Source organism: Nomascus leucogenys, chromosome 18 (genome assembly GCF_006542625.1).
Source record: "Nomascus leucogenys isolate Asia chromosome 18, Asia_NLE_v1, whole genome shotgun sequence".
In the NCBI taxonomy this organism is placed as follows: Eukaryota; Metazoa; Chordata; class Mammalia; order Primates; family Hylobatidae; genus Nomascus; species Nomascus leucogenys.
This window is the reverse complement of record NC_044398.1, coordinates 14,196,480-14,222,233: the sequence shown is the minus strand read 5'-3', so window position 1 is coordinate 14,222,233 and position 25,754 is coordinate 14,196,480. Positions and strand designations below refer to the sequence as shown.

The following is a 25,754-nucleotide window of genomic DNA, read 5'->3' as shown; positions in this document are numbered from 1 at the left end:
TCTTAGCACTTGTTGTTCTTTAAAGACTCTTAGCAAGCAATCCCTCTTCTTCCCAGGGGACTTTAAGGCAGCCATTCCTGGATTATTTGGATATTTCATGGTCTTTTACCCACTACTCAACAAGTATAATAAAGCACAGCATCCATTTATTCTAATAGTAATAAAAAGCATGGATCCGTGCTTTGTGAGACTTGAATTCCAAACAGAAGTGTTTTGTAGAAATTTAATACTCATAAAGCTGATTTCTACAGATTGATTTTATGTGAACTTCAAAGGGCGTAAAAAACACGAACTGGAATTTTAAAGAGACCCACAAGGTGGTATGAATCAAATCCAAAAGATTTAGAAGAGATGGCTGTTTTTGTTTTGTGTTGTTTTGTTTTTTTCAGCATTCTCAGAAGAAGGCAAGTTCCTCTGAAGCAAAGACTGTTGTTATCCCATTCTAGGACATTGCACCCCCCTAATATTTAAGTGCAACTAGACTTGCAAGGATCTTGGAGAGAAGGAGTATTTTACTAGTCACAGGAATAAGTTTCTTTTCTTTTGGGCTAGATTTTTTTTTCTTATCCTAGTGACAGTAGCAGCAATAATGATGTCAATAATAGCTAAGGCACATTGAGCATTGAGCTTCAAGATGGACACCATGACAGCATCTGCACCATCTTTATTTACATGGACAATCTGAAATCTCTTCGCAACTCTATGATGCATTTACTCCCATTATCTCCATTTTACACAGAAGTTATTTGAGGCAATAAAAGGTTAAGTAATTTCCTCAAGTCCATGCAGCTAATAAGCAGCAGATCTGGGATTTGAACCCAAGCCTCACCTGGATCCGAATCCAGAGTTCATTTTCTTCCACTGGGAATTAACATCTTACACTATTTTTTCATCTTTCCCTGATAAAAACGTTAGCATCAGGGCTATCTCCTGATATGTGAAGACTCTCTGGGAAGCAACAATTTTTATTGGCAGACACCTTTATTTGCTTTCCCAATGTGTCTTCTTTGGAACATTCTCCAGAATATCAGGAAAGTATGTGTTTATTCACTTTTGGTCACAATCGGTGTATTAAAATGGCAAGAGTGTTTGAAAACATTTCTTGGGAATTGTTTAAATCTCTAAGGACTATTTAAAATAATTTCTAAATAAGAACCAAAAAATTAGATACTAATTTAACTGTGTTGGTCTTTCTGCTCATAATTAGATGACAGGTTTAGTTGTTTCTTTACACTGTTCCTAGTTCTTGGTAGTAAAATTTTGTTCTCCTAATAAAATGAAGAAAGGACAAACTCCTCACTGAATGCTCTAGTAGCTTTTCCTGTTGCTGTAGATGGAGTCTAAATCTTTATTTCAAAGTGGAAGATTATAAAGTGGCAAGGAGGGTATAGTGGGCATAGGCAGTGTCTACTTTGACGTAAGCTAGAATTCAGCCTTAGTTTAAGTCCCTCCCTTAATTGTAGAAGGGACAACTATGAGTGACCCTTTTTAGGCATGCAGATGTGTATTTTGCCTAGAAACATAAAGTGGGAGTACCTTTGGTAGAATTGTGCTGTCACTGAGCCTTTTTTTCAAAGTACACATTTAGTGTAGTGTTTCGTACAAGGAAATCTTTAAGACTGAGTGATTCCAATTTTGGAGAATGTATTGCTAAACATTACAGAGGCCCTACCCTACAGATGGTGATGAATGTGTTTCTGAAATGGTATGGAAGTTGGTATTCTAATGCATCCCAGGGAAACAGGAGTCTAAACTCCAAAAAATAGTGGTGACATGAACACAAGGTCTCCTATCCGTAGGTGAGAAGTGAAGCTTGGCTCCTAATCCAGGGCTAAGGATAGAGGTAGTTAATACAGGACTCATAAAGAGTCATGGCAAATACATGTTTAGTGAACTTCACATTCAATTTCACATTTTCTTGTTGCAACTGGCTTATCTTATGCTCAAATCTTGAGATTTAAAAATGTTAACTTTGCTTTGGATTAATAAAGGAAAGCTGTGTCCAAGCTTGGGGAAGGTAGAAAGATTCCTAGAAAAGTCACAAGTCAGAGCTGCCTGAGGCAGTTGTCTGGGACCAGTGATGGCAAGCAACAGCAAATTGAAAAGGGAATAGACCTGTCTATCCCTAGGAATTGCCTAGATATGTGTACTTTTCCCGTCTATCACAGTAATCCCACTTCTAATTGGGGAATGTCTGAGGGTTCAGAGAAAACACTTGACAAGGCTGAAGTCTGTATGCTGTCCATACTGTTTGCATCCCTGTGGAAAGGGAACCTATTATTATCTGCTGTGGACTCTCTTGCTTGTGACAACACAGTCACAAGAACTGGCTGGAGGATAGGTCATGCAAAGGGAAGGGAGAGTATGGTATTCTCTTTTCCATCTGAGTGACTCTCCTTTTACTGGTCTTAAAGTTGAAGAATAATTCATCAGTGAGTAATAATAACATCCTGCACTTATATAAATTGTTAAACTGTCATTTTTTAAAAAACTATCATCTGTTAGGACTTACTAATTGTTGTTAAGGCACTAAATGCTTCACACAAATTATTTAAACCCCATAGCAACTTCGTGAGGTAGACCCTATCATTATCTCTATTTTACAGATGGGAAACTGAGACTCAGAGATATAAACTAATTGAAACCAGCCTAATTATTCCATATAACTGATGTTTATGGTTTGTTTTGAATAAACATAGAAATTCATCCTCCCGATCTTAAAACTTGAGAAATTTACCATTGTCTTATTTGAATCCCTTTCTATGGAAACCAAACATCAGGCCTCCCAGAAAGTATCAAGGAAATGAAACTTACCAGATCACTGCATCTGGACAATGAGGAGTCAGGCCCTTCACCCATGATGATTGCCTAACCAACCAACTGCTTCTGGTTGACCAACTCATCTTCCTTACCCCTCCCTAGTTCCAATTTTCCTACATGTACTTACATTTCTGTTATATAAACCCCTAATTTGAGTCAGTAAGGGAGACGGATTTGAGACTGATCTCCCATCTCCTTGTCTGTAGCACCCAAATATAACCATCAGCCCTGGAAATATACATTGTTTCAGTGATTGGCGTTCTGTGCTGGGAGCAGCAAGACCTAGACCAACCCCTGGTGTTTCGGTAACATACTGTACCCAAGGTCACACAACCAAGAGGTAACGGAGCCCATTTGACTCAAGAGCGTGAGCTCATCCTCACTATACTATCCTGCCTCTTGCTTCACAAAGCACTTCTCAATCTAGAAAATGTGTTTGATTCTCTTTAGTGGCCTGTAATGGAAATAGGAAATGTGTGATTATTCTCCATTTTTCATAAAAGGACATTGATGTTCAGAAAAGCTATGTTACTTATCCTAACTTGCCTAATGAATTGTTAGCAGGGAAAGGACTAGAACTCTATTCTCTTGACTCCTGGTACTATGTTTTCCCACTCCCTTACAAATAAGTGCAGTGACATTAATTAGGTACTTACATGAAAGTGACTTTGCTGGTTCATATTAAAGAGAACTGAACAAAACATGGTCCTGACCTGCAAGAAACTTACAATCTCAGGACAGATATGTAACCATTTCTAATTTTGTTCAGCAAATGTTTGCTGACCATTGAATATACGCCAGACACCAGACCAGGTGCTGAGAAGGAGAGATAATAAGAAGCAGATGCTTCCCTCTCCAAGCTCACAGTGTAGGGAAGGAGGTGGGTGTAAGAATAATGTTGATACTGTGGAACAGGGATTATGGGGAGGGAGAAGTTCTTTACTCTGCCTTGGTGGAGTAGGGCGAATCGTGTATTCAGAGAATCTTCACAGAGGGGTGACACACAAGGAGCACTTAGGTGGGTAAATAGGAATTTTACACTTAAGGAAGGCAGAAAAGGTATCCTAGAAATCAAGCCGCATCTATGAAGGCCCAGGAGAAGAAAAAAACAAGTGCAGACCATCTGGAGAATGGATCAATACTAGTAGAGCGTGACCTGCTAAGGAACAAGAGGGGAAAGGGGAGAATGGGAAAGGCAGGCAGAAGCCAGGATGTGAAGAGTCTTCATTAATCTGTTACAGAGGTCGGTAAGGGATATCTGGTTGCCAACGGCAAAAAATGCAAGTGCCAGAAAGGATGAGGTGTTTGAAATGTGTAGGAAAGACTCCTTCATAATCTTAAGAGCAATTTTTCATTCCCAAAATACAAAGATGCTAGTTTATATTTTTTAAACTCTCAGCGGACAAAGTCTTTCATTCTAACCAGAATCAACTGACCAATGGGTCTGGGTCATGGGATTATCATAATCCACATCTGTGAATATTTTCCAGGTTTATATTGTGATGTCTACATTTGAACTAATTTGCTGTGCACCATCTGTTTAAAAACTATCTTCACAGGTGGCTGGCTGCCTGTCAGATGCCTCACACTTTGTCACGCGCACTGCAAGATTTAAAAAGGAAAAGCTTTTAAGAGTGTATATTTTCAGTGTGTTTGTATAAGGAAGTGAAAATAATTATTGCCAAAGAACACGGTGAAATACTTTTATTAAATATGTGTAGAATGGTATGGAGGCGTAGCGGCAGTGAGTGTGTGGGTGAGAGAGACATGCAGGGACGGTTACAATTAAGAAAGGAAAGATGAACTAGCATTCTCTATTCTGATTGCTACAAATGCCTTACCTGCCCTCATTTTCCGCCTCAGAAAAGTAATTAGAAGCCTGGCTAATAATAGTTATTGGATTGTATTTGGCTGTTTTGTATGATATGAAGGAATGGAGAGAAAGAGTATGTGTGCACACATGCATTCCAGCATATGAATGTGTGTGTTTGTGTGCATGCAGGTACACGCATGCACATTTGTATGTATGTGTAGGCAGTAAAAAGCTCTGGCCTGCAAATTCTACCAGCCAAATGATGTTTGTAGAATTTTTTCCCACCCCACCAACTAATTATCCAAACACTAATGAGAATGTTGAACATAGTAAAATGCTTTATTTCCAGAGAAAAAGAAAGGGTATAACAACCTAACACTTACTATACATAATGATTGGAGAGGAGAAAAAGAAAACCTGCCAGTGAAGAAATCTTCTTTTGCACAGGAAAGTAGAGAAATTCAACTTGATTATTTCCAGAATATGAACTAACCTGGGAGATGAGATCCTATTTCCTGACTTACGGTTTTCCATGGTCCATCTCCCACCGTGGCCTCATGGACAATAAGTGATTTTTGTTTTCTTCAGGGAAGAACAAGTAGGTGGTTGATTTAGACACTGTTGGGTTGGTTCAATTTTCAGAGCAAGTGATTTATCATAGATCTTTCAGAATTGCTCTTTTAATAAGTTTTGTTTTGTTTTTAAGGAATGGCAGTGATAACTGGGATTTCTTGTCCTCTGACCAAGTAGATAAAAATTCTCAAAGGATAAGTAACAACAGCTTTCCTTGTCTCATTTGTGCCTAGGAAAAAAAAGTTTTCTATCCTGCTAAAATCTAACAAGGACACAGAGCTGCAGTGTTGTTTTGTTCCCTTTGAAGGTCAGTCTGCAACAAGGTTGGCACCCAGGAAGCAATTCAATTCTGTTTAGGGATTGTATCTGGTAATTACACTCTCCTTAAATCTATGCCTGAGTTGTAAATCGAGAAGAAAACCTTCCAGCAGCCACCCCATGATCTTTTTTAAAAGGGCAATTCCAAAAAAAGTTCAAGAACCTTCAAGGTGCAGGCAATTCTTTGATATTTAGGAGGATTGTGATTAAAAGTCATTAGATTTAATTATGTGGAAATTAGGATTTGTCCTTTAAAAAAAAAACAAAACGAAGTAAAATCATTCATACTGTGCCCTTTGTACTGGATGGACTTGTGAATATGCATAAAGCAAGGTGGTTGTGCTTAATTTTTTAAGGCTATTTTTTCACTATTTTTAGGAGAGAAAATGAAACCAAGTCATTTTTTAGGAATAAATAAATGCATTTTTAACCTCATGGATTGAAAATTAAATATGTAAATTTTATTTCAACATCCCTAAGACTCTTGGCAAATGTTGAAGCATACTGGGGAGAGATATATTAAAATTCCACAGAAAAGGACAGAATCAAATGTACATCCCCAATGAACTCTGCTCTTTTAGGGCATATTCTCCCTTAGTACTCTATTATTGATCTGGAGAAACTCCTAACATGGTACCCGTAACCAAATACCTCACGCATAACATCTCTTCATTCTCCTTCACCTTGCAGATGTTGTTAATCAGTCACAGGACTCATTTGTGGTGAGTCCGGAACATTACTTCAGGATTCTTTTCAACACAATATTGCACACATCTCCATAAAGCCACTGGGGCTAGAACTTGAAATTTTAAAAATCTGCTTTTCTGTGTTAGACCCTTCATGAACTTGGCCCATTTCCACAGCTCCCTGACATGCTATTGCAAGTAAATGTGTACACCATAGTTATGGGACTAAAGGAAGGGCTTGGAGTATTCACTGTAGTGGTTAAAAAAAAAAAGACCTTTAAATTGGCTGTGGCTGGTTGTCCATAGGTGGTGAGCACACCTCTGTTCTTTAATTCCATTCTACCCAGGACAAACCCCTCATTTAATTAGTTACTTCTGTATCCTTCCCTTGGTTGCTTTTCTTCCCACATTTCCTTCCTTTCATTATTCACAGGAAGACCTAGAATTTCAAGGTCTGCCATTCCTTAGAAGTATATGAGTGCCCCTAGAGGAAAACTAAACAAATTAGAGAAATCAGCAAAACACACTACTATTCTGGAGCCTCTATTTTATGATAATCTACTGGATCAAACTTAAAATGATGGCATTTTACATTTACTTAGCATGAAAGCTTAGCTGGAGCCACTTTTGTACAGACATTGAACTTCGATAATCTTGTAATATGATTTAGGGAATAGTTACGTTAAGATGGCAAACCTATTCTAATTGAGTAGAACGTGTCTGAAAAATCAAGTTTCTAAGATGGGGCATCTCGTGGCAATGGAAAACAGATTAGCATTTCCCTGGTGCCATTTATGTATTTTTTTAATTATCCAGTAAAACCATAAAAATGTCTTCATCATGAAAACCATTAGTGCCATTTTGCTACCTCAAGTTTGTATAAAAAGTGGGTTGATCTTTCCATAAAGAACTCAAAACTTCTATGTATTTCCTGATTGTACTGCATGATACAGTGAGAAAACAGAAATATAATACTAGCAAAAATTTAGTCTCTAAAGAATTTCTAGCATATAACTAATCTGGAAGAAGTTGAGCTTGTTTTATTGTTTCTTCCTATTATTAATTTATGATAAAGTACAGTACATTTGTTAGAGAGCTTACTTTTTCATCTGAAACCTCTCGTTTACTTCATTCACCTTTTAATATGCTAGTACCGATTGTGTCCATAATAGCACAAAAGAGCTGATGCATCTGCCGTGAAAAACTATATTTTAAACGTATTTAAATGATTTTCATTCTTATAATAGTTCTTACATTATTTCAAAGTAAAGAAAATAGTTTCAGCACTTAAATATAACTCCATCAAGGCCAAAGGGCAACTTGCAGCAGTCATTGTTGAGTAGAGATGAGCAAATGCTACTGAGGCAAAAACCTCTTTGCCTTCAGACTGTGAGCCAGAGCTGGTGAATGATAATAAGGTGTTAGTGCTCCCCAAAATAAGAAGTAATGCTTCTTAGAGTTGCTGAATTCTTCTTAGTAATGCTGAAGTGCTTACTTAGAATTTTTCCCTGAAACAGAGCTTGAGACAAGGTTAAACCCCTCTGTTGTATCTGGGTGTAGATTTTTAAAGATCCAATGAAACAATTAGATAACGTTTGCTAAGAGTTAAACTGTTGATATGATTAGGTAGTTGGCAACTAATTTTGTTGTCCCCTTAGTTCCAGTAACCAAGAAATATTTGAGTATGAGGAGGGAAACTATTAAGAAAAAAGGGATATTGTTCTTTTTCTCAAAGAGTTTGGAGTCTTATATGAATTTTTCAAGATAAATCTCAGAATGTTCATTCACAGATATTTCTGGAGACATGGAAAATGACAAGGATACAGATAATGCTCACTTGCCAGGAAGAGATGTTTATACATTTCAAAAATTGCCAATGGGGGATATTATTTAAATAAAGTCTGATGTGCAATATTTTCGTTTTGACCCTGGAGTAAGATTGGGAGATCTATTTAATTTTAGTACTGCAAATATTGCTTTATGCTAAGGCAGAAAATCTAAACCATTGAATTTCTTTCTTATATAAAATAGCAAAGATTTTTTCCTTGTTTATAGCCTATGTTAAGAATTTGACGGCGCGCGCATCGGAGCCGCGGCCGCGTGACGCGTTTTCAAATCTCCAACTGCCGCAGCCCACTCGTTTGTGCTTTGCGCCGTCCTCCTCCGCGCCTTGGAGCCGGATCTGGCCCCGGAAACCCGACCCGCAGATGCGGTACCTCTACTGCGTAGAGGCCGTAGCCGGCGGAAGGAGAGAGGCGGCCGTCCTGTCAACAGGCCTCGGGAAGCCGTGCTTTCGTGGCTGCCCGGCGCGACCCTTTCTCCGGACCCAGTATGTAGGTGCCGGGCGACTGCCATGAACTCCGGAGCCATGAGGATCCACAGTAAAGGACATTTCCAGGGTGGAATCCAAGTCAAAAATGAAAAAAACAGACCATCTTTGAAATCTCTGAAAACTGATAACAGGCCAGAAAAATCCAAATGTAAGCCACTTTGGGGAAAAGTATTTTACCTTGACTTACCTTCTGTCACCATATCTGAAAAACTGCAGAAGGACATTAAAGATCTGGGAGGGCGAGTTGAAGAATTTCTCAGCAAAGATATCAGTTATCTTATTTCAAATAAGAAGGAAGCTAAATTTGCACAAACCTTGGGTCAAATTTCTCCTGTATCAAGTCCAGAATCTGCAAATACTGCAGAAACCACTTCACCTCATCCCAGCCATGATGGAAGTTCGTTAAAGTCACCAGACACAGTGTGTTTAAGCAGAGGAAAATTATTAGTTGAAAAAGCTATCAAGGACTATGATTTTATTCCTTCGAATAGTGTATTATCAAATGCCTTGTCATGGGGAGTAAAAATTCTTCATATTGATGACATTAGATACTACACTGAACAAAAGAAAGAAGAGTTGTATTTACTCAAGAAATCAAGTACTTCAGTAAGAGATGGGGGCAAAAGAATTGGTAGTGGTGCACAAAAGACAAGAACAGGAAGACTCAAAAGGCCTTTTGTAAAGGTGGAAGATATGAGCCAACTTTATAGGCCATTTTATCTTCAGCTGACTAATATGCCTTTTATAAATTATTCTATTCAGAAGCCCTGCAGTCCATTTGATGTAGAGAAGCCATCTAGTATGCAAAAGCAAACTCAGGTTAAACTAAGAATCCAAACAGATGGCGATAAGTATGGTGGAACCTCAATTCAACTCCAGTTGAAAGAGAAGAAGAGAAAAGGATATTGTGAATGTTGCTTGCAGAAATATGAAGATCTAGAAACTAATAAAATACAGTGTTGGATCCCTTTCTCCTGTTTCTGCAAGTGTCCTGAAAAAGACTGAACAAGAGGAAAAAGGGGAATTGTAACATATTTCTCAGAAAGATTGGAGGGAAGATGATATAACGGTGATGGAGCAGAATTTCCTGTATCAAGAGACCCAGGAAACTGAAAAAAAGCTTCTGTTTATTTCAGAGCCCATCCCCCACCCTTCAAATGCATTGAGAGGGCTCAATGAGAAAATGAGTAATAAATGTTCCATGTTAAGTACAGCTGAAAATGACATAAGACAGAATTTTACACAGCTACTTCTACATAAAAACAAACAGGAATGCATTCTTGACATTTCCGAACACACATTAAGTGAAAATGACTTAGAAGAACTAAGGGTAGATCACTATAAATGTAACATACAGGCATCTGTACATGTTTCTGATTTCAGTACAGATAATAGTGCATCTCAACCAAAACAAAAGTCAGATACTGTGCTTTTTCCAGCAAAGGATCTCAAGGAAAAGGACCTTCATTCAATATTTACTTATGATTCTGGTCTGATAACAATAAACAGTTCACAAAAACACCTAACTGTTCAGGCAAAGGCTCCATCCTATACTCCTCCTGAGTAACCCAGTGAATGTGACATCAAGAATATGGATAGTTTACCTTCTGGTAAAATACATCGAAAAGTGAAAATATTATTAGGACAAAATAGAAAAGAAAATCTGGAACCAAATGCTGAATTTGATAAAAGAACTGAATTTATTACACAAGAAGAAAACAGAATTTGTAGTTCACCAGTACAGTCTTTACTAGACTTGTTTCAGACTAGTGAAGAGAAATCAATTTTTGGGTTTCACAAGCTACATGGAAAAGAGTGGTATATGCAACGTTTTAGATATTTGGGAAGAGGAAAATTCGGATAAGCTGTTAACAGCGTTTTTCTCGTCCCCTTCAACTTCTACATTTACTGGCTTTTAGAATTTAAAAAATGCATACTTTTCAGAAGTGATAAGGATCATATTCTTGAAATTTTTATGAATATGTATAGAAATTCTTAGGATTTTTTTTACCAGCTTTGTTTACAGACCCAAATGTAAATATTAAGAATAAACGTTTGCAATTTTCTACAGAATTGAATGCCTGTTATAGAAAAATTACAGAATAAACTTGTGACTGGTCTTATTCTACATTAAAAAAAAGAATTTGACACAAATAAATGGAAATATGTTCTGTGTTCATGAATTGGAAGACAATATATTTAAGATGTCAATGCTACCCAAAACAATCTGTAAATTTAATGCAATCCCTATCAAGATCCCAGTAGTGGCTTTTGGTAGAAATAGAAAAATTTATCCTAAAATTCATATGGAACCTCAAGGGACCTCAAATAGCCAAACAATCTTGAAAAAGCGTAACAAAATTGAATGTCATAATTCCTGATTTCAAAACTTATTACAAAGATTCAGTAGTCAAAACAATGTGGTACTGGTATAAAGACAGACATATAGACCAATGAAAATAGAATCAAGAACCCAGAAATAAACCCTCACATGTACAGTCAAATGATTTTTGACAAGAGTACCAAGACCATTCAATGGATATTCTCTTCAACAAATGATACTGGGAAAAGCGAATATCCATATGCAAAAGAATGAAGTTGAACCCTTACCTTAAGCTATGTATAAAAAAAAAATTCAAAATGGACTACAAACCTAAGAGTAAAACTATAAAACTCGATGGCAAGGACTTCATGTCTAAAACACCAAAAGCAATGGCAACAAAAGCCAAAATTGACAAATGGGATCTAATTAAACTAAAGAGCTTCTGCACAGCAAAAGAAACTACCATCAGAGTGAACAGGCAACCCACAGAATGGGAGAAAATTTTTGCAATCTACTCATCTGACAAAGGGCTAATATCCAGAATCTACAATGAACTCAAACAAATTTACAAGAAAAAAACAAACAACCCCATCAAAAGGTGGGCAAAGTACATGAACAGACACTTCTCAAAAGAAGACATTTATGCAGCCAAAAAACACATGAAAAAATGCTCATCATCACTGGCCATCAGAGAAATGCAAATCAAAACCACAGTGAGATACCATCTCACACCAGTTAGAATGGCCATCATTAAAAAAACAGGAAACAACAGGTGCTGGAGAGGATGTGGAGAAATAGGAACACTTTTACACTGTTGGTGGGACTGTAAACTAGTTCAACCAATGTGGAAGTCAGTGTGGCGATTCCTCAGGGATCTAGAACTAGAAATACCATTTGACCCAGCCATCCCATTACTGGGTATATATCCAAAGGACTATAAATCATGCTGCTATAAAGACACATGCACACGTATGTTTATTGCGGCACTATTCACAATAGCAAAGAGTTGGAACCAACCCAAATGTCCAACAACGATAGACTGGATTAAGAAAATGTGGCACATATACACCATGAAATACTATGCAGCCATAAAAAATGATGAGTTCGTGTCCTTTGTAGGGACATGGATGAAACTGGAAAACATCATTCTCAGTAAACTATTGCAAGGACAAAAAACCAAACACCGCATGTTCTCACTCATAGGTGGGAATTGAACAATGAGAACTCATGGACACAGGAAGGGGAACATCACATTCCAGGGACTGTTGTGGGGTGGGGGGAGGGGGGAGGGACAGCATTAGGAGATATACCTAATGCTAAATGATGAGTTAATGGGTGCAGGAAATCAACATGGCACATGGATACATATGTAACAAACCTGCACATTGTGCACATGTACCCTAAAACCTAAAGTATAATAAAAATAAAAAAAAGACAACACAAATATTCCAAGAAAAAAATATATATATATAATTTATATATCTGTGGAAAAAAAAAACTATAAAACTCTTAGAAGAAAACATATGGGATTGGATTTGGCAATAATTTCTTAAATATGACACTAAAAGCATAGACCACAACAGTAAAAATAGATAAGTTGGACTATGCCAAAATTTAACATTGATGTGCATCAAAGGATAAAATCAACAGAGAAAAGGCAGCCTACAGAATGGGAGAAAATACTTTCAGATCATATACCTGACAAGTGGTTCATATCCACGTCGATAAAGAACTCCTACAACTCAACAACAAAAATAAAAACAGCCTAATCAGAAAATGGGCAAATCACTTGAATAGACATTTCTTCAAAGAAGATATACAAACGACCAAAAAGCACACGAAGGGATGCTCGGCACGACCAATCATTAGGGAAATCACAAAATAAAAAAATTACAATGAAATACCACCTCACATTCCCCATAGTGGCTAATATTTGAAAAGAAAAGAACGAGTTTTGACAAGGATGTGGAGAAATTGGAACACTTGTACACTATTGATAGAAATGTAAATATAAAATGGCACAGCTGCTATGGAAAGCAGTATGGCAACTCCTCAAAAGAATAAAAATAGAGTTACCATATGATCCAGCAGCTCTACTTCTGGACATATATCCAAAAGAATTGAAAGCAGAGTTTCAAAGACATATTGCACATCTATTATTCACAATAGCCAAAAGGTGAAAGCAACATAAGTGTCCACCAACAGATGAATGGATAAACAAAATGTGGTATGGACATGCAATGGAATATTATTCAGCCTTAAAAAAGGAGGAAAATTTTTACACATGCTACAACATGAATGACACTTGAGGATACTATGCTAAGAGAAATAAGCCAGTCAAAGAAAGACACATACTATATGACTCCACCTATATAAGGTACCTACAGTAGTCAAATTTGTAGAGATAGAAAACAGAATGGTGGTTACCAAGAGCTTGAAGGTGAGGGAAGAATGAGCATTTATTGTTTAATGAGCATGGCATTTAGTTTTGCAAGATGAAAAGAGTTCTGAAGACTGGTTGTACAACAATGAATGTACTTAACACTACTAAACTGTACAGTTAAAAATGATTAAGGTGACAAATTATATGTTATGTGTATTTTACCACAACTTTAAAAAAAAAAGAATTTGAGAACTTCCTGTATACTAAGAATTAGGCCTTGGGGTTTACAGGTCAAGGATTCCTTTCCCTGTCTCTTACTATATACTCCATTTCAGACTATGGTTCCTAAAGTAATCTTCATATGCAGGGTATTCATCTTGTATTCTAGTCTCTTATAGTCAAGAATGTATCCCATAAACTAAAGAGAAGTTAATTCCTCTATTAATTGAGAACAAGCAAAAATGGACAGCTTAACTGAGTCCTGCCAAAATTACTGACTAATGAAATCATGAGCTATAATAAATATCACATGTATACTGTGTTATGAAGCAGTAGATAACCAGAACAACTGATTTAAGAATTTAGATTGTGAAATCCTCCCCCTTTCCCTCCAGTAGAAGTGACTGGAATTAGATGATAGAGGAGCAAACAGAAATGTAACTGTAGATTGATGTCAGAATGAAAATGAATTTGGAAAAAATTAAGCTCTTCTCATTTCAGCATAAATTTAGACACTTATATTCTAGAAAGTGATGATCACATGGAAGAGGACCAGCTAAGCACTGATTGTATACAACAATTCATTTCATATGAGGAAATATTAGAAAGGAAATGGGAATTATCACTAGCTTTTGCTGGTAATTGCATGCTCTGTGCTCATATTTTGCCTATAATACACTATCTTATGTACCTCTGCCACCTGCCCATCATTTACTGAGTCATCTCATGAAGTTGAACTAAGTAATGGGAATTAAAGACCAGGCATGGTGGCTCACACCTGTCATCCCAGCATTTTGGGAGGCCAAAGCAGGAAGATCGCTTGAGCTGAGGAGTTCAAGAGCAGCCTGGCCAACATAGGGAGACCCTGTTTCTACAAAAAAAAAAAAAAAAAAAAAAAAAAAAATTTAAAAATTAGCCGAGTGTTGTAGTATGTGCCTGTGGTTCCAGTTACTAGAGAGGCTGAGGTGGCTGAGGTGGGAGGATCGCTTATGCCCGGGAGGTGAAGGCTGCAGTGAGCCGTGATCATGCCACTCCACTCCAACATGGGTGACAGAATGAGACCCTGTCTCAAAAAAAGGAAAAAGAGAGGTAGATGTCAGAATGGGGCAGAGAAGAAGAGCCTGGCACATTAGAGTTGCTGATACAGAACTGGGGAGATACTGCTGTCTGCTCAGATAGCCAATAAAATCTCACACATTGAACTTTAGTAGTTAGCTGTGTTTCATTCTACCACCCAAAGAGTTGCTCATTGTGTAGTCTTGAACGTGATGGACCAGAAGCCAATTTCTAATACTATGCTGAGAAATAAAAAAGAAAATTGGAAAGGAAGATGTACTTCAAATTTAAATGTTTTCTCTATGTTTGACAAACAGCAGAAGAAAATGGTTCAATCAATTCAGAGACCACCCTTCATTTCATATGCTAACCAGGAGGGCTGCGTATCTTTTACCTCTAACCATGACCTACTAGTATTTGTTTTTGACATTTTCAGAGGTCAGACCTATCACACAACAAGCAATTTCATTCGGCTTCGAAATTGTACTTTGTAATTACACTATCCTTCAACAGTCACCCTGACTAGAATGTAAATAATCCAGGGAATTATATGGCTTAACATACTTATACATTTAAAATAAAGCTGGATGTAAAATTTAAAGCAGGGGATATGAACTGATATCCATGCTAGTCTTCTCCATAATCCCCAAACCCATATCCACGCATTTCAATTACTTTGGTATATATAATCTTTTAAACTCACAGTGTTTACTAGCTTGTTTCTTTTCAAAATAGCATTTGTTTAGGAAGAATTCTATTTGGGTGCAGTTCTTCAAGCCCTCAGAGGAGATAAGAGAAAAATGTTATTTTATGTACACTGAATAAACATTATTTTGGCTTGACTTTAGGTTGCTTTCCAGCATCTAATATTATCTACTTAACTATTTACAGCCTTAGTCTCTTCATTTGTAAAATAAGGGTATATATTTAATACCCATGTGCGGCCAGAACTCTACACATATTTTCCATGTAGCCTTGGAGGAGTAATCTTGACCTTTCTATGACTCAGTTTTCTTATCTGCGAAAAGGGAAGATTATATGCTTACATCATAGCGTCTTGTGAGAACTAAATGTACACATCTTAGCAAGTGCTTTGTCAATGTTGGCACTGATGATGATGATTATGTTGATGATTATTATACCTACCCAAAGTAGTTGTTCAAAAAATTATAGCTATTGTTTTTAATATTATTGAATTTAAAGAAGATCGGGTAAGTCCCATGCCATATGTATTTAGAACAACAAAACTACCAATTCTGATTTAGAGCCAATCTCTCAAAAAATAATCCAGGCTAGTAATTTGTTGAGAACCTAAATCTATTACAAAGATGACCAGAATAAAATGACCGATTTTCAATGGTTTTGTTCAGCAATTCTCAATTCTGACTATATTAGAATCAACTCCAGATCCTTCTAAAATGACAACCATGAAGACCATACTCCTTTCTCCTCAATAGGTCTCAGCTGTGGTAGCTTTGCAGGTGATTGTTGTGTGCAGTCTTGAAAGGTATATATTTAGTCATTTGACATATGTCTCCTAGATTGGGTAAGCCACAGCTAGGCACCTAGTACTGAGTAGAGGCCTCAGCAAGAAAGAACAACAAGCAATGTCAAAACACATATGTCTTTCTATCCTTCCCTTTTAAAATTTCCATTAACTCAAGACCCTATAGCTTCATTTTAGGAAGTAGAACAGGGTTAATTTTAGTTCCTGAATAAAATACTAGATAAGAAATTTCAAACATTCACAAAAATTCAAACAGTTATTCATGGATACTAATTATTTTTTCAAAGATCAGATATTTCAGTTAAAATAAATATTCCTGAGAGAAAAATGACTAAGTTAATCTCATCAATCAGAGCTGTGAGAATTTTTTAGAGACCTCAAGAGAATATGCCCAAAGTTAGAAGGATGAGAAGATGGGCTCCAAAGTTTCTACCTTATTCAACCACACTAGCCCTAATAGTATTGATTTTACATTTTGGCTTGCTCTTAAGGAAAAGTTAAATAGTAAAAATGAATCTAAAATGAGCTAATTTGCTCATTCTTCTTTTTATTATAGACCACCAGATTTTTTCAAGTTTGTATCACAAGGTGAAATTATAATTTTGCAATTAGCCAGCTATTTTGAATTATGCTACCAATGTCTGGGTAAAGAGGGGCAAACAAAAACAATTTTTTAAGTGCTAAATTAATCTGGTATCATTTCCATAGATCAAGTGAACTAGGTAATTACCCAAAATGTCACTTATTTTATAGTGTGCAAACACAGCAGAGCATGAGGTTTGCTATATTTAATTTCACCTTCACTGTAGAAAACCAAATCCTACACTAAGACTTCCAATAGAACAATAATGACAATGGGGAACTGAAGGTCCCAACCTCTCCTTCTAGGGAGAGGGAGAGGGCCCAGGTAGGGAATGAATACCAAACATTTACAAACTTTGAAAAAAGGGCTGATTGGAAATTGCTCCTGAGAGAAGATCAAAGGTTGCTGCTTTGTAGAAAGAGGAACAGGATAGTTTTAAAATCAGTTTTTTTTTTTATTATTATACTTTAGGTTTTAGGGTACATGTGCACAATGTGCAGGTTTGTTACATATGTATCCATGTGCCATGTTGTTTTGCTGCACCCATTAACTCGTCATTTAGCATTAGGTATATCTCCTAATGCTGTCCCTCCCCCCTCCCCCCACCCCACAACTGTCCCCGGAGTGTGATGTTCCCCTTCCTGTGTCCATGAGTTCTCATTGTTCAATTCCCACCTATGAGTGAGAACATGCGGTGTTTGGTTTTTTGTCCTTGCGATAGTTTACTGAGAATGATGTTTTCCAGTTTCATCCATGTCCCTACAAAGGACATGAACTCATCATTTTTTATGGCTGCATAGTATTCCATGGTGTATATGTGCCACATTTTCTTAATCCAGCCTATTGTTGTTGGACATTTGGGTTGGTTCCAAGTCTTTGCTATTGTGAATAGTGCTGCAGTAAACATACGTGTGCATGTGTCTTTATAGCAGCATGACTTATAGTTCTTTGGGTATATACCCAGTAATGGGATGGCTGGGTCAAATGGTATTTCTAGTTCTAGATCCCTGAGGAATCGCCACACTGACTTCCACAATGGTTGAACTAGTTTACAGTCCCACCAACAGTGTAAAAGTGTTCCTCTTTCTCCACATCCTCTCCAGCACCTGTTGTTTCCTGACTTTTTAATGATGGCCATTCTAACTGGTGTGAGATGGTATCTCATTGTGGTTTTGATTTGCATTTCTCTGATGGCCAGTGATGATGAGCATTTTTTCATGTGTTTTTTGGCTGCATAAATGTCTTCTTTCGTAAAATCAGTTTTTTAATCATAAGGCTTTGTCAGTCAGCTCAGCACAAGGCATCAAGGCCTTTGCAGGGTACAGAACAATTTTGACATACAGAATAAAATGGGAAAACAGGATGTAAAAGGACGTTTAATGAAAAATTTTGTGTAGATTTTTTAAATTGGATTTGGCTTTTTTTTAAATAAACACTTTAAAAGTAAAAAATAGCCAATGATGCCAAAAGAAAAGGTAATAGCATTAAAGCTGTCCCACGTGACTGGCACTTAGTATATTGGAGAAAACATGGGCTGTCATGTCAGACAGACCAAGGTTCAAACCCTGACTCTACCACTTACTAGCCATGACATGTTACTTATTTTGAGGCTTCGCTTCCTCAAATGTATAAGGGGGCTCTAGGGTATGCTTCACATAGAATTGCTTCAGGAATGAAATGAGACATTTGCTGTTAAGTTCTAGGAAGAGTAGCTCTGATGAACAATAGATACCAATTTCTTTCCACTCCCTCACCTCCAGAGATCTAGATAGAATTGTCTCTGATTAACTTCGAAGCCATCTCTAGCTATTGGCTGCCAAGGTACCATATCATAATGGCTATACATGACTATCAACAATAAATGACTAAGTACTCTGATTAATGGGTGGTGTTTGGCTTCTGAGCTGTGACATCCACCAAAATTGGTGGTCAGCCCTTTATTCTAAAAGTTTCGTATGTGAACAGCAGTATCAGCCTCACTTGGGAGCTTATTAGAACTATAGGCTTTCAAATCTCACCTCAAAGCTACTGAATCAGGATCTGCATTTGGAAAACATCCCCAGGTAATTTGAATGAACACTGAAAGTTAAGATACACAGGTCTGACCCTACACCAGCCTCCAAAATCACATTGTTCTCCAATTCAATTGGTTGTAGATCTAACTTCTAGAATAAAATGTTTAAAATTCAAATTGTCTCAGGAAAATGGGCTAAATTCCTACATTTAATGTTTTCAGATACTCTTAGCCCTTAGATGTTTTTGTCCACAATGAAAGACTTGCATATGATTTTTAATCTTTGTCTTTCTATAATAGATAGAAGTGTTCAGCCTAGCAAACATTCATAAGTTTTTAAAGTAATATTCAAAAATTAGCAATTTCTTTTATAAATATAGACTAATTTCCATGGCACCCTAAATTTATTCAAGTAGCCTAAAATAGTTTAATTTCATTTCTCTGAAATGAATTTTATTTAATGTTAAGATATTTTTAATTATATAAAAGAAGATTTTTTAAAATTCTATATTCTCTCTTTTCTACGCTCATGAGTGGACCAAAAAAAACCCAAGAAATTTGCATTAATCATTTTTTTAAGAAGGAAGTTGAGGCAGAGCTCCCTCTAAAAAAAGCCTAACAAACATCCAATAAAGGACAAGGATCTCCCTTGCTAGGGATTAGCGTCCTGAATCTGATGTTTAAGGGAGACCTCAGAATTCTCATTTTCCAGACCAATGAAGCTGAGGTAACATTCAAGGTCGGGCACGGTGCCTCAAGCCTGTAATCTCAGCACTTTGGGAGGCCGAGGCAGGTGGATCACAAGATCAAGAGATCAAGACCATCCTGGCCAACATGGTGAAACCCTGTCTCTAGTAAAAATACAAAAATTAGCTGGGCGTGGTGGCGTGTGCCTGTAGTTCCATCTACTAGGGAGGCTGAGGCAGGAGAATCACTTGAACTCGGATGGCAGAGGTTGCAGTGAGCTGAGATCATGCCACTGCACTCCAGCCTGGCAACAGAGTGAGACTCCATGTCAAAAAAAAAAAAAAAAAAAAAAAGTCAAGCCACTGAAGCAGGAAAAGGAGCCGGGTCTAGTGAGTAGACCCCTCCATCTGGACTAAAGTAGAGACAGCACAGAGGAGTAGTTGAGAGGCTAATATTTAAAATTAAATTTAATTTAAAAATCACATTTTTTATGCAGGCCCTGCAAAGGGTTAGTTGCGTGATTCTAAGCATGATACGGTTTTTTCTAAATCTCTGTGTTCTCTTCTACAAAATGAGGCATCATGAACCTTGCTGGATTATTATGTGAGTGAAATTATAGTGAGTGAATATATGTGGAGCATCCGACATAGTGCCTGCAGGTAATGAGAGCTTAGTAAATTACATCTATTAGTGTCATTGTTTGTGTGTGGGCCTTTGATTAGGAATGCAGATCACACCTCCCTCCATCAGATTCAGGTATTTCATCCTTATGTACCCCACATTGTGGGAGGTATAGTACATGTGTTGTGACAAATAACTTATGGCCGTATTTAGATAAGAAGTTACAGCATCTTACTTGACTGAGCATTTACCTTGTTCTAGGCACTTTTCAAGATGTTTTATGTATTTTTTTAATCTCTTAATCTTCACAACAACTATATGAGTTATTATCCCCATTTTATAGAATTGGAATCTAAAGCATAAAGAGAAGTACCTTGGCCAAGATTATACAGTAAAGCAGCTGTATTGGGCAGTTATAATTTTTTATCTTCCTACCCAGCATCTTAAAATTAGGAAATGTTTGCAGAGGGACCTTGTTATGGACACAGAATGTTGTCATAGCTAATTTCATATGTCAACTTGGATCAGCTTTGATGCCCAGTTATTCAGTCAAAAACTCATCTAGATGTCACTGTGAAGGTGTTTTTTAGATGTAATTAACACTTTAGTCAGTAGGCTTTGAATAAAGCAGATTACTCTCCTTATTGTGGTTGAATGTCATCCAATCAGTTAGAAGTCTTAAGAGCAACCAGTGAGACTTTTCAAATAAGAAGGAGCCTGGCCTCGGGACTGCAACAAAGAAACCCTGCCTGAGTTTCCAGCCTGCCTAGCCTGCCCTGTGGAATTTAGACAAAACTGCAACATCAACTCCAACCTGAATTACCAGCCTGCCGGCCTGCCCTACAGTCTTCAGACTTGCCAGCCCCTACAATCACATGAGCCAATTCCATAAGATAAAATAAAGTGGGAAAGTAAAATAACCTATTGGTTCTGTTTTTCTGGAGAACCTTGACCACACAAATGGGGACATAAATGTCCTCTCCCTACCCCTTGAGACTTAAGGGCATGGGCACAACCAATCACAGAGGGAGGGAGAATTAAGGGCATGGGCACAACCAATCACAAAGATGGAGGGAGAGTTAGGAAATGCTTCACACTGGCAGTGGCAGCAACATCAAGAGTGTGCTGGTGGCAAATGTCCAGTGCCAACAGCACCAGAAGCAGAAGTTTCCTTATCAGGTAATTCCTGAGATATGACCTTGGCTGTGTTCTCCACTGCCAAGCCCCTCTTGGTTTTCTACCGATTTCCTGAGACTAGTTTTCCAGCTTTAACATTGATTCTGTTATTCATTATCCTCCCTACAGTTGGCTTTTCTGCTTAGAGCCCAGTCTCTGTGGCTTGCAACCAGACAACTCTGACTATGCAACGGTGAAACAGTGGTAAGAATCAGGGAGTCTAACTCCAATGTCTATCTGACCTTTTATCCTGCTTCCTATCACCTCTCACAAAACTTTCCATTTGGAAAGGATCTTAGCAATCAGATTCAATTTTATTGAGAAGGAAACTGAGACATGAACAGTTAATTAAAAACAAGGATTCTCTAAATTTCAGTGGAAATGATAAATAAGATAAAAAATGATTCCAAGTTACAAATTATTATATAAAGGAGTGTGTGTGTGTGTGTGTGTGTGTGTATGTGTGTCCCAAATCCTGTTACATCTAAGCTAGGAGTTGAAGCAACAAAGAGACAAAGAATGAATAAAAATACAAAATAGAAATAACTCTTTTATGTTTAAGGAATAGGAATACTCCACAAACTCCAGCAGAAGATGGAATAAGTTGAGTAAGTTGAATTAGAGAGACTCTGGAGCTATAAACTAAAGGATCTTAGCCACAGATAAGATGGTAGTAAAGAACTACATTGGAAATAAAGAGGATTACCTGACTATCTACAAACCAAACCCCGAGTCTACCCAACTCCAGCTACCTTCTCCCAGCTTAGGTCCTAGAGCTCTGGAAGGCAAACATATACTCCTCAGTCAAGAAATTGGAAGATATTGCTCCAGAGATTCCTCTGTTCCAGTGAAAAGAACTATAGGTAATGGTATCTGGAGTAGCCTCATAAAAAATAAAACTCCTGCCCAATCCTGATTGTATTATTATGTTTATCAGTTGAGAAACCACTGTCATGCCCACAGCACTCCTAATCGCTATCTCAGTGCCACATCCCTAAATGTTAACAGAAAGCCAAGACCTTCAGAAATTTGAGAAAAGCCTCTACAATAAAAATGATGGTTTAAACTTCAATAATCTAAAAGGGAAGCCCTTTATAAAATATATTCAGTTCTTTAACCCTAAGGACTTCTGATTTTTAAAAAGTCCAGGAAATCTTGAAATAAGTTATGACATCAAGATGATGGTACCAATTGACAGACTTCAGGAGAGGGTTTTATGAAGATGATTTTATTTATCTGGTGCCATTGACCCTAAAGATGGGCCTTTAGTAATATAACCTGAGTGAATTTCTGCCCTGCTTTCCTTGATAGTGCAAAGGACAGCAACTTTGGAAAATTGAATGCTTGCCTAGAGATTAACATTCAAATGAATAGGATTTGGAACTGGAATTTATTTCTGAGGTCCAATAATCTAGTCCAAAAAGTGAACTCACGTCCTACTCAAAAAATACTTGGAAACTGATTCTTGAAGAAAACACTCAGAAAACAGTAATACATCCAGCATTATCATGCCAAAAGAGTGGTCTGTGAGTTAACTTTTGGAAGTTCAGGGCCTGTCAAAATTTGGGATATGAATCCCCCAAACTGATAAATAACACCTACTGGGAAAGCACTTTCATGATACACACATCTATCCAGGCAGTCTAGCCTGGGGAAATTGTTTCTGATTTAGAATAGGGAAAAAATGAGCAAACATCTGCTTAATCTCCATGATGGGGCTTGGCCTATTGATGCAATTTTAACACAGAATGGTCATAAACAATGGTCTACAAAGTACATTGTTCCCACCTCTCCAGTGAAACATTTTGAGCAATTCCCTTTTCGCTTGACCCATTGCTAACTAGAAAGAGAAATCTAAAATGTTTCTCTTGCCTTCCTTTCTTTAGCTTTTCCAATTTTGTCATTGTTAAGGAGGCGTGATTTTTCTCATGGAGGGCCTACATAGCTCCAAAGAATAAATCTGTTACATTAGTAAAGTAAAAGTAAATTTAATGTAATTTATCCCTAGAAATTTAAGAGCAGCGATAAATAACAATAATTAAAATATGTAGCAAGCACAGCTTTCAGTCAGAAAATAATAGAGAATGGGTCAGTCTCTTCACTTTTCATCTCCTCCTATCTCTCACACTTAACCTTTTCCATGAACCCAAGATACCTGCTTCAAATAGGGTGTTTTTCCAAGAAAATGGAAGGTGGAGAAGATGGCTGTTCAGACTCCTCAAAACTGTAGAAATAGGAGGACCCACAGTCCTGTTAAGGAATGGCCTTCCTATTGCTATTGGATAGCTCATCTTGATGTGAAACACAGCAAACTAAAATAACGTGTAGTGAAGAAATCTTACCTTTGGATGTACAGCCATTCTCACTTTCTAAATTGGAAGGCACTAAATTAAAGGACCATTTCTTCTGTAGCTCATGAGGTTGAGTTTAGGTGAAATTTCCTGGGAGGAGCAGTCAGGAACATAAGTTGAGGAGTACCGAATGCCTCTATCTAAAAGAGGGAAAAGAATCTGAAGGGGTGATCCAAGCAGGGGAGCTCCTAGGCCTGCAGGCAAATGAAAAGAAGGTGAACAAATAGACCTCAACTAAGTGGAGCAAGGAACCAGAAGAAACACACTTGTTGGGGATGGTCAAAGGCATTTTGAAACATGAGTGCCTAAGGTTCATGCTGAAGTTACTGTTTTCTGCCTCACATACACCATCTTCGTAAGCACCACCACACTTTTGCTAAAGTATGCTACATCCATGAGTGGGGTGAGTGAGTGTGTGTGTGTGTTTGTGTGTGTGTCTGTGTCTGAAAGACAGAGAGAGAGAGAGAGAGAGAGAGACAGAGAGAGAGAGGAGGCACTACGTTTCCCATCTGGGAATATACAAGGCAGATAGGGAAGACAATGAGGAAGTACAAAGCCCTGAGGCAGAGGAGCCCATAGGAATGCAAGCAGCTAGTCAGCTCACACATTGTGGAGTATATTTTTAACTCTGAATCAAGGATCAGACAGATTCTTGCACCAGTCTTACAAAACCCAAGTTTTATTTAGTGAAACAGATTCAATGCAATTTCTAGTTTGACATATTGGCATTTATCATCTTTGGTTTTGGAAGAAACTAGATGGAACAGGGGCTGGCTCTATAACTATGTGGCTTGTATTCTCCTTATGATCCACCTGAAGCACAACTACTTATTTTCCTTAAAATTTCAGCATTTTTAAAAAATTTATTTTTATTGCAACTGAAAGAGGTACTGAAGACAACTCAGGAAGATTTCAGTTAAACCTGTCTTGTACATTATTTGGGTTGCACCACTGTTCATGCCCTTCTGTATCTGAAAAAAAATTAAACCATGCAAATATTTACTTCTGTCTTATGTCCATGCAGATAATTCTTTCTCCTTGGAAATGCCTTACTTATTTCCTTCATCTCAATGGAGTTGAAGTTCCATCTTCCTTCCCTTTTGACTTTTGAAAGTTTGTCTTTAAAAAATAGATTACTGTTTCCCCTGAACTGAAGAAAAAAAAATAGTTCTTTTCATTAGGTTATTATTCACCCTTTATGTTTGCCTTTTCTTCTTTCCTGTCAGTACATTCCATTAAAAAAATCCTGTTCAATAACTAGCTGGCTGAGTTCATTTTCACATAAATTTATTCATATCACAGCAGCTACTTGGCAAAGAATTCTACAAAATTCACTGACCTTGAAAGACAGATAGAAATGGGGAACGCTCTACCTCTTCATACCAAATGGGAGAATATTTACATAATGGTTTTTAGATACTAGAGGCTGCAGTGTATAAAACAATAGTATAACTGTTCATTAAGAGTACCAACTTTATTCCCTTTGGACTATGGGCTTATTATTTTGATGACAACCTGCCAGTAGTCATTTTCTGTGAGACTAGAGTGTGTTGCCCAGTAACATGGGCAGAGGTTCCTGAACAGACTGCCTCAGTCATTATGATCCATATGGCCAAGCAGAAATGAATGGGCTGGGGAAGGAAGATTCTTGCTCTATGTCAGAGTCACGCAGCTTGTCCAAATGACAAGGAGAGAGCCTAACCATGTGACTTTTTAATAGCATTTCCATTTTCTTTGTGTGCTCATTCATTTAATATCATCTCTTCAAGGCTTCTCTAAGCACTTATCCTGTGCATCACATTTCTGATCTTCAAGATGTTCTTAAAGAAAAAGAAACATCATATTTTATAGAAAGAATGTGGAGAAGATTCAGAAATCTTGTGGTCCATTCAATTTATGAATCCAATAAAAAGGAAACAATACTGTATCATCTTTGTGCTCTTTATGGGATCCACCAATGTTATTATGAGAAGAAACAATTATATCCCCCAGAAATTCAGAAAGAAGAAATTCACCTGAAATCCTATGACCCTTCAGTTATCACCATTAGCATTTTAGTGACTGTCTTTTCATATACTTCTCTGACTACACTCTCCTAATTTAAATAAATGGGCAGAAATCCCAATAAAATGTCTGTATCATTAATAACTTGCTCTTCTTGTCATTCTGTCATTAACATCTCTTTTTCAACAACCTACTGTATATTTTTCTGTGTGTGTCCTTCTCCATGTACGCATATGCATATATGACATACATGTACGTACATGGCCCAGTTATAGTTTCATTCAACAG

The 25,754-nt window shown here is 37.4% G+C and overlaps 1 pseudogene across 1 annotated transcript; it reads left to right on the top strand.

Moving 5' to 3' along the window:
* The first annotated feature begins 8,563 nt into the window (after window positions 1–8,563).
* Window positions 8,564–10,615, top strand: LOC100579883 (annotated as a pseudogene). Its single transcript, XR_001113504.2, has one exon. The product of XR_001113504.2 is annotated as a protein DBF4 homolog A pseudogene (transcript).
* The last annotated feature ends 15,139 nt before the right edge of the window (window positions 10,616–25,754 follow it).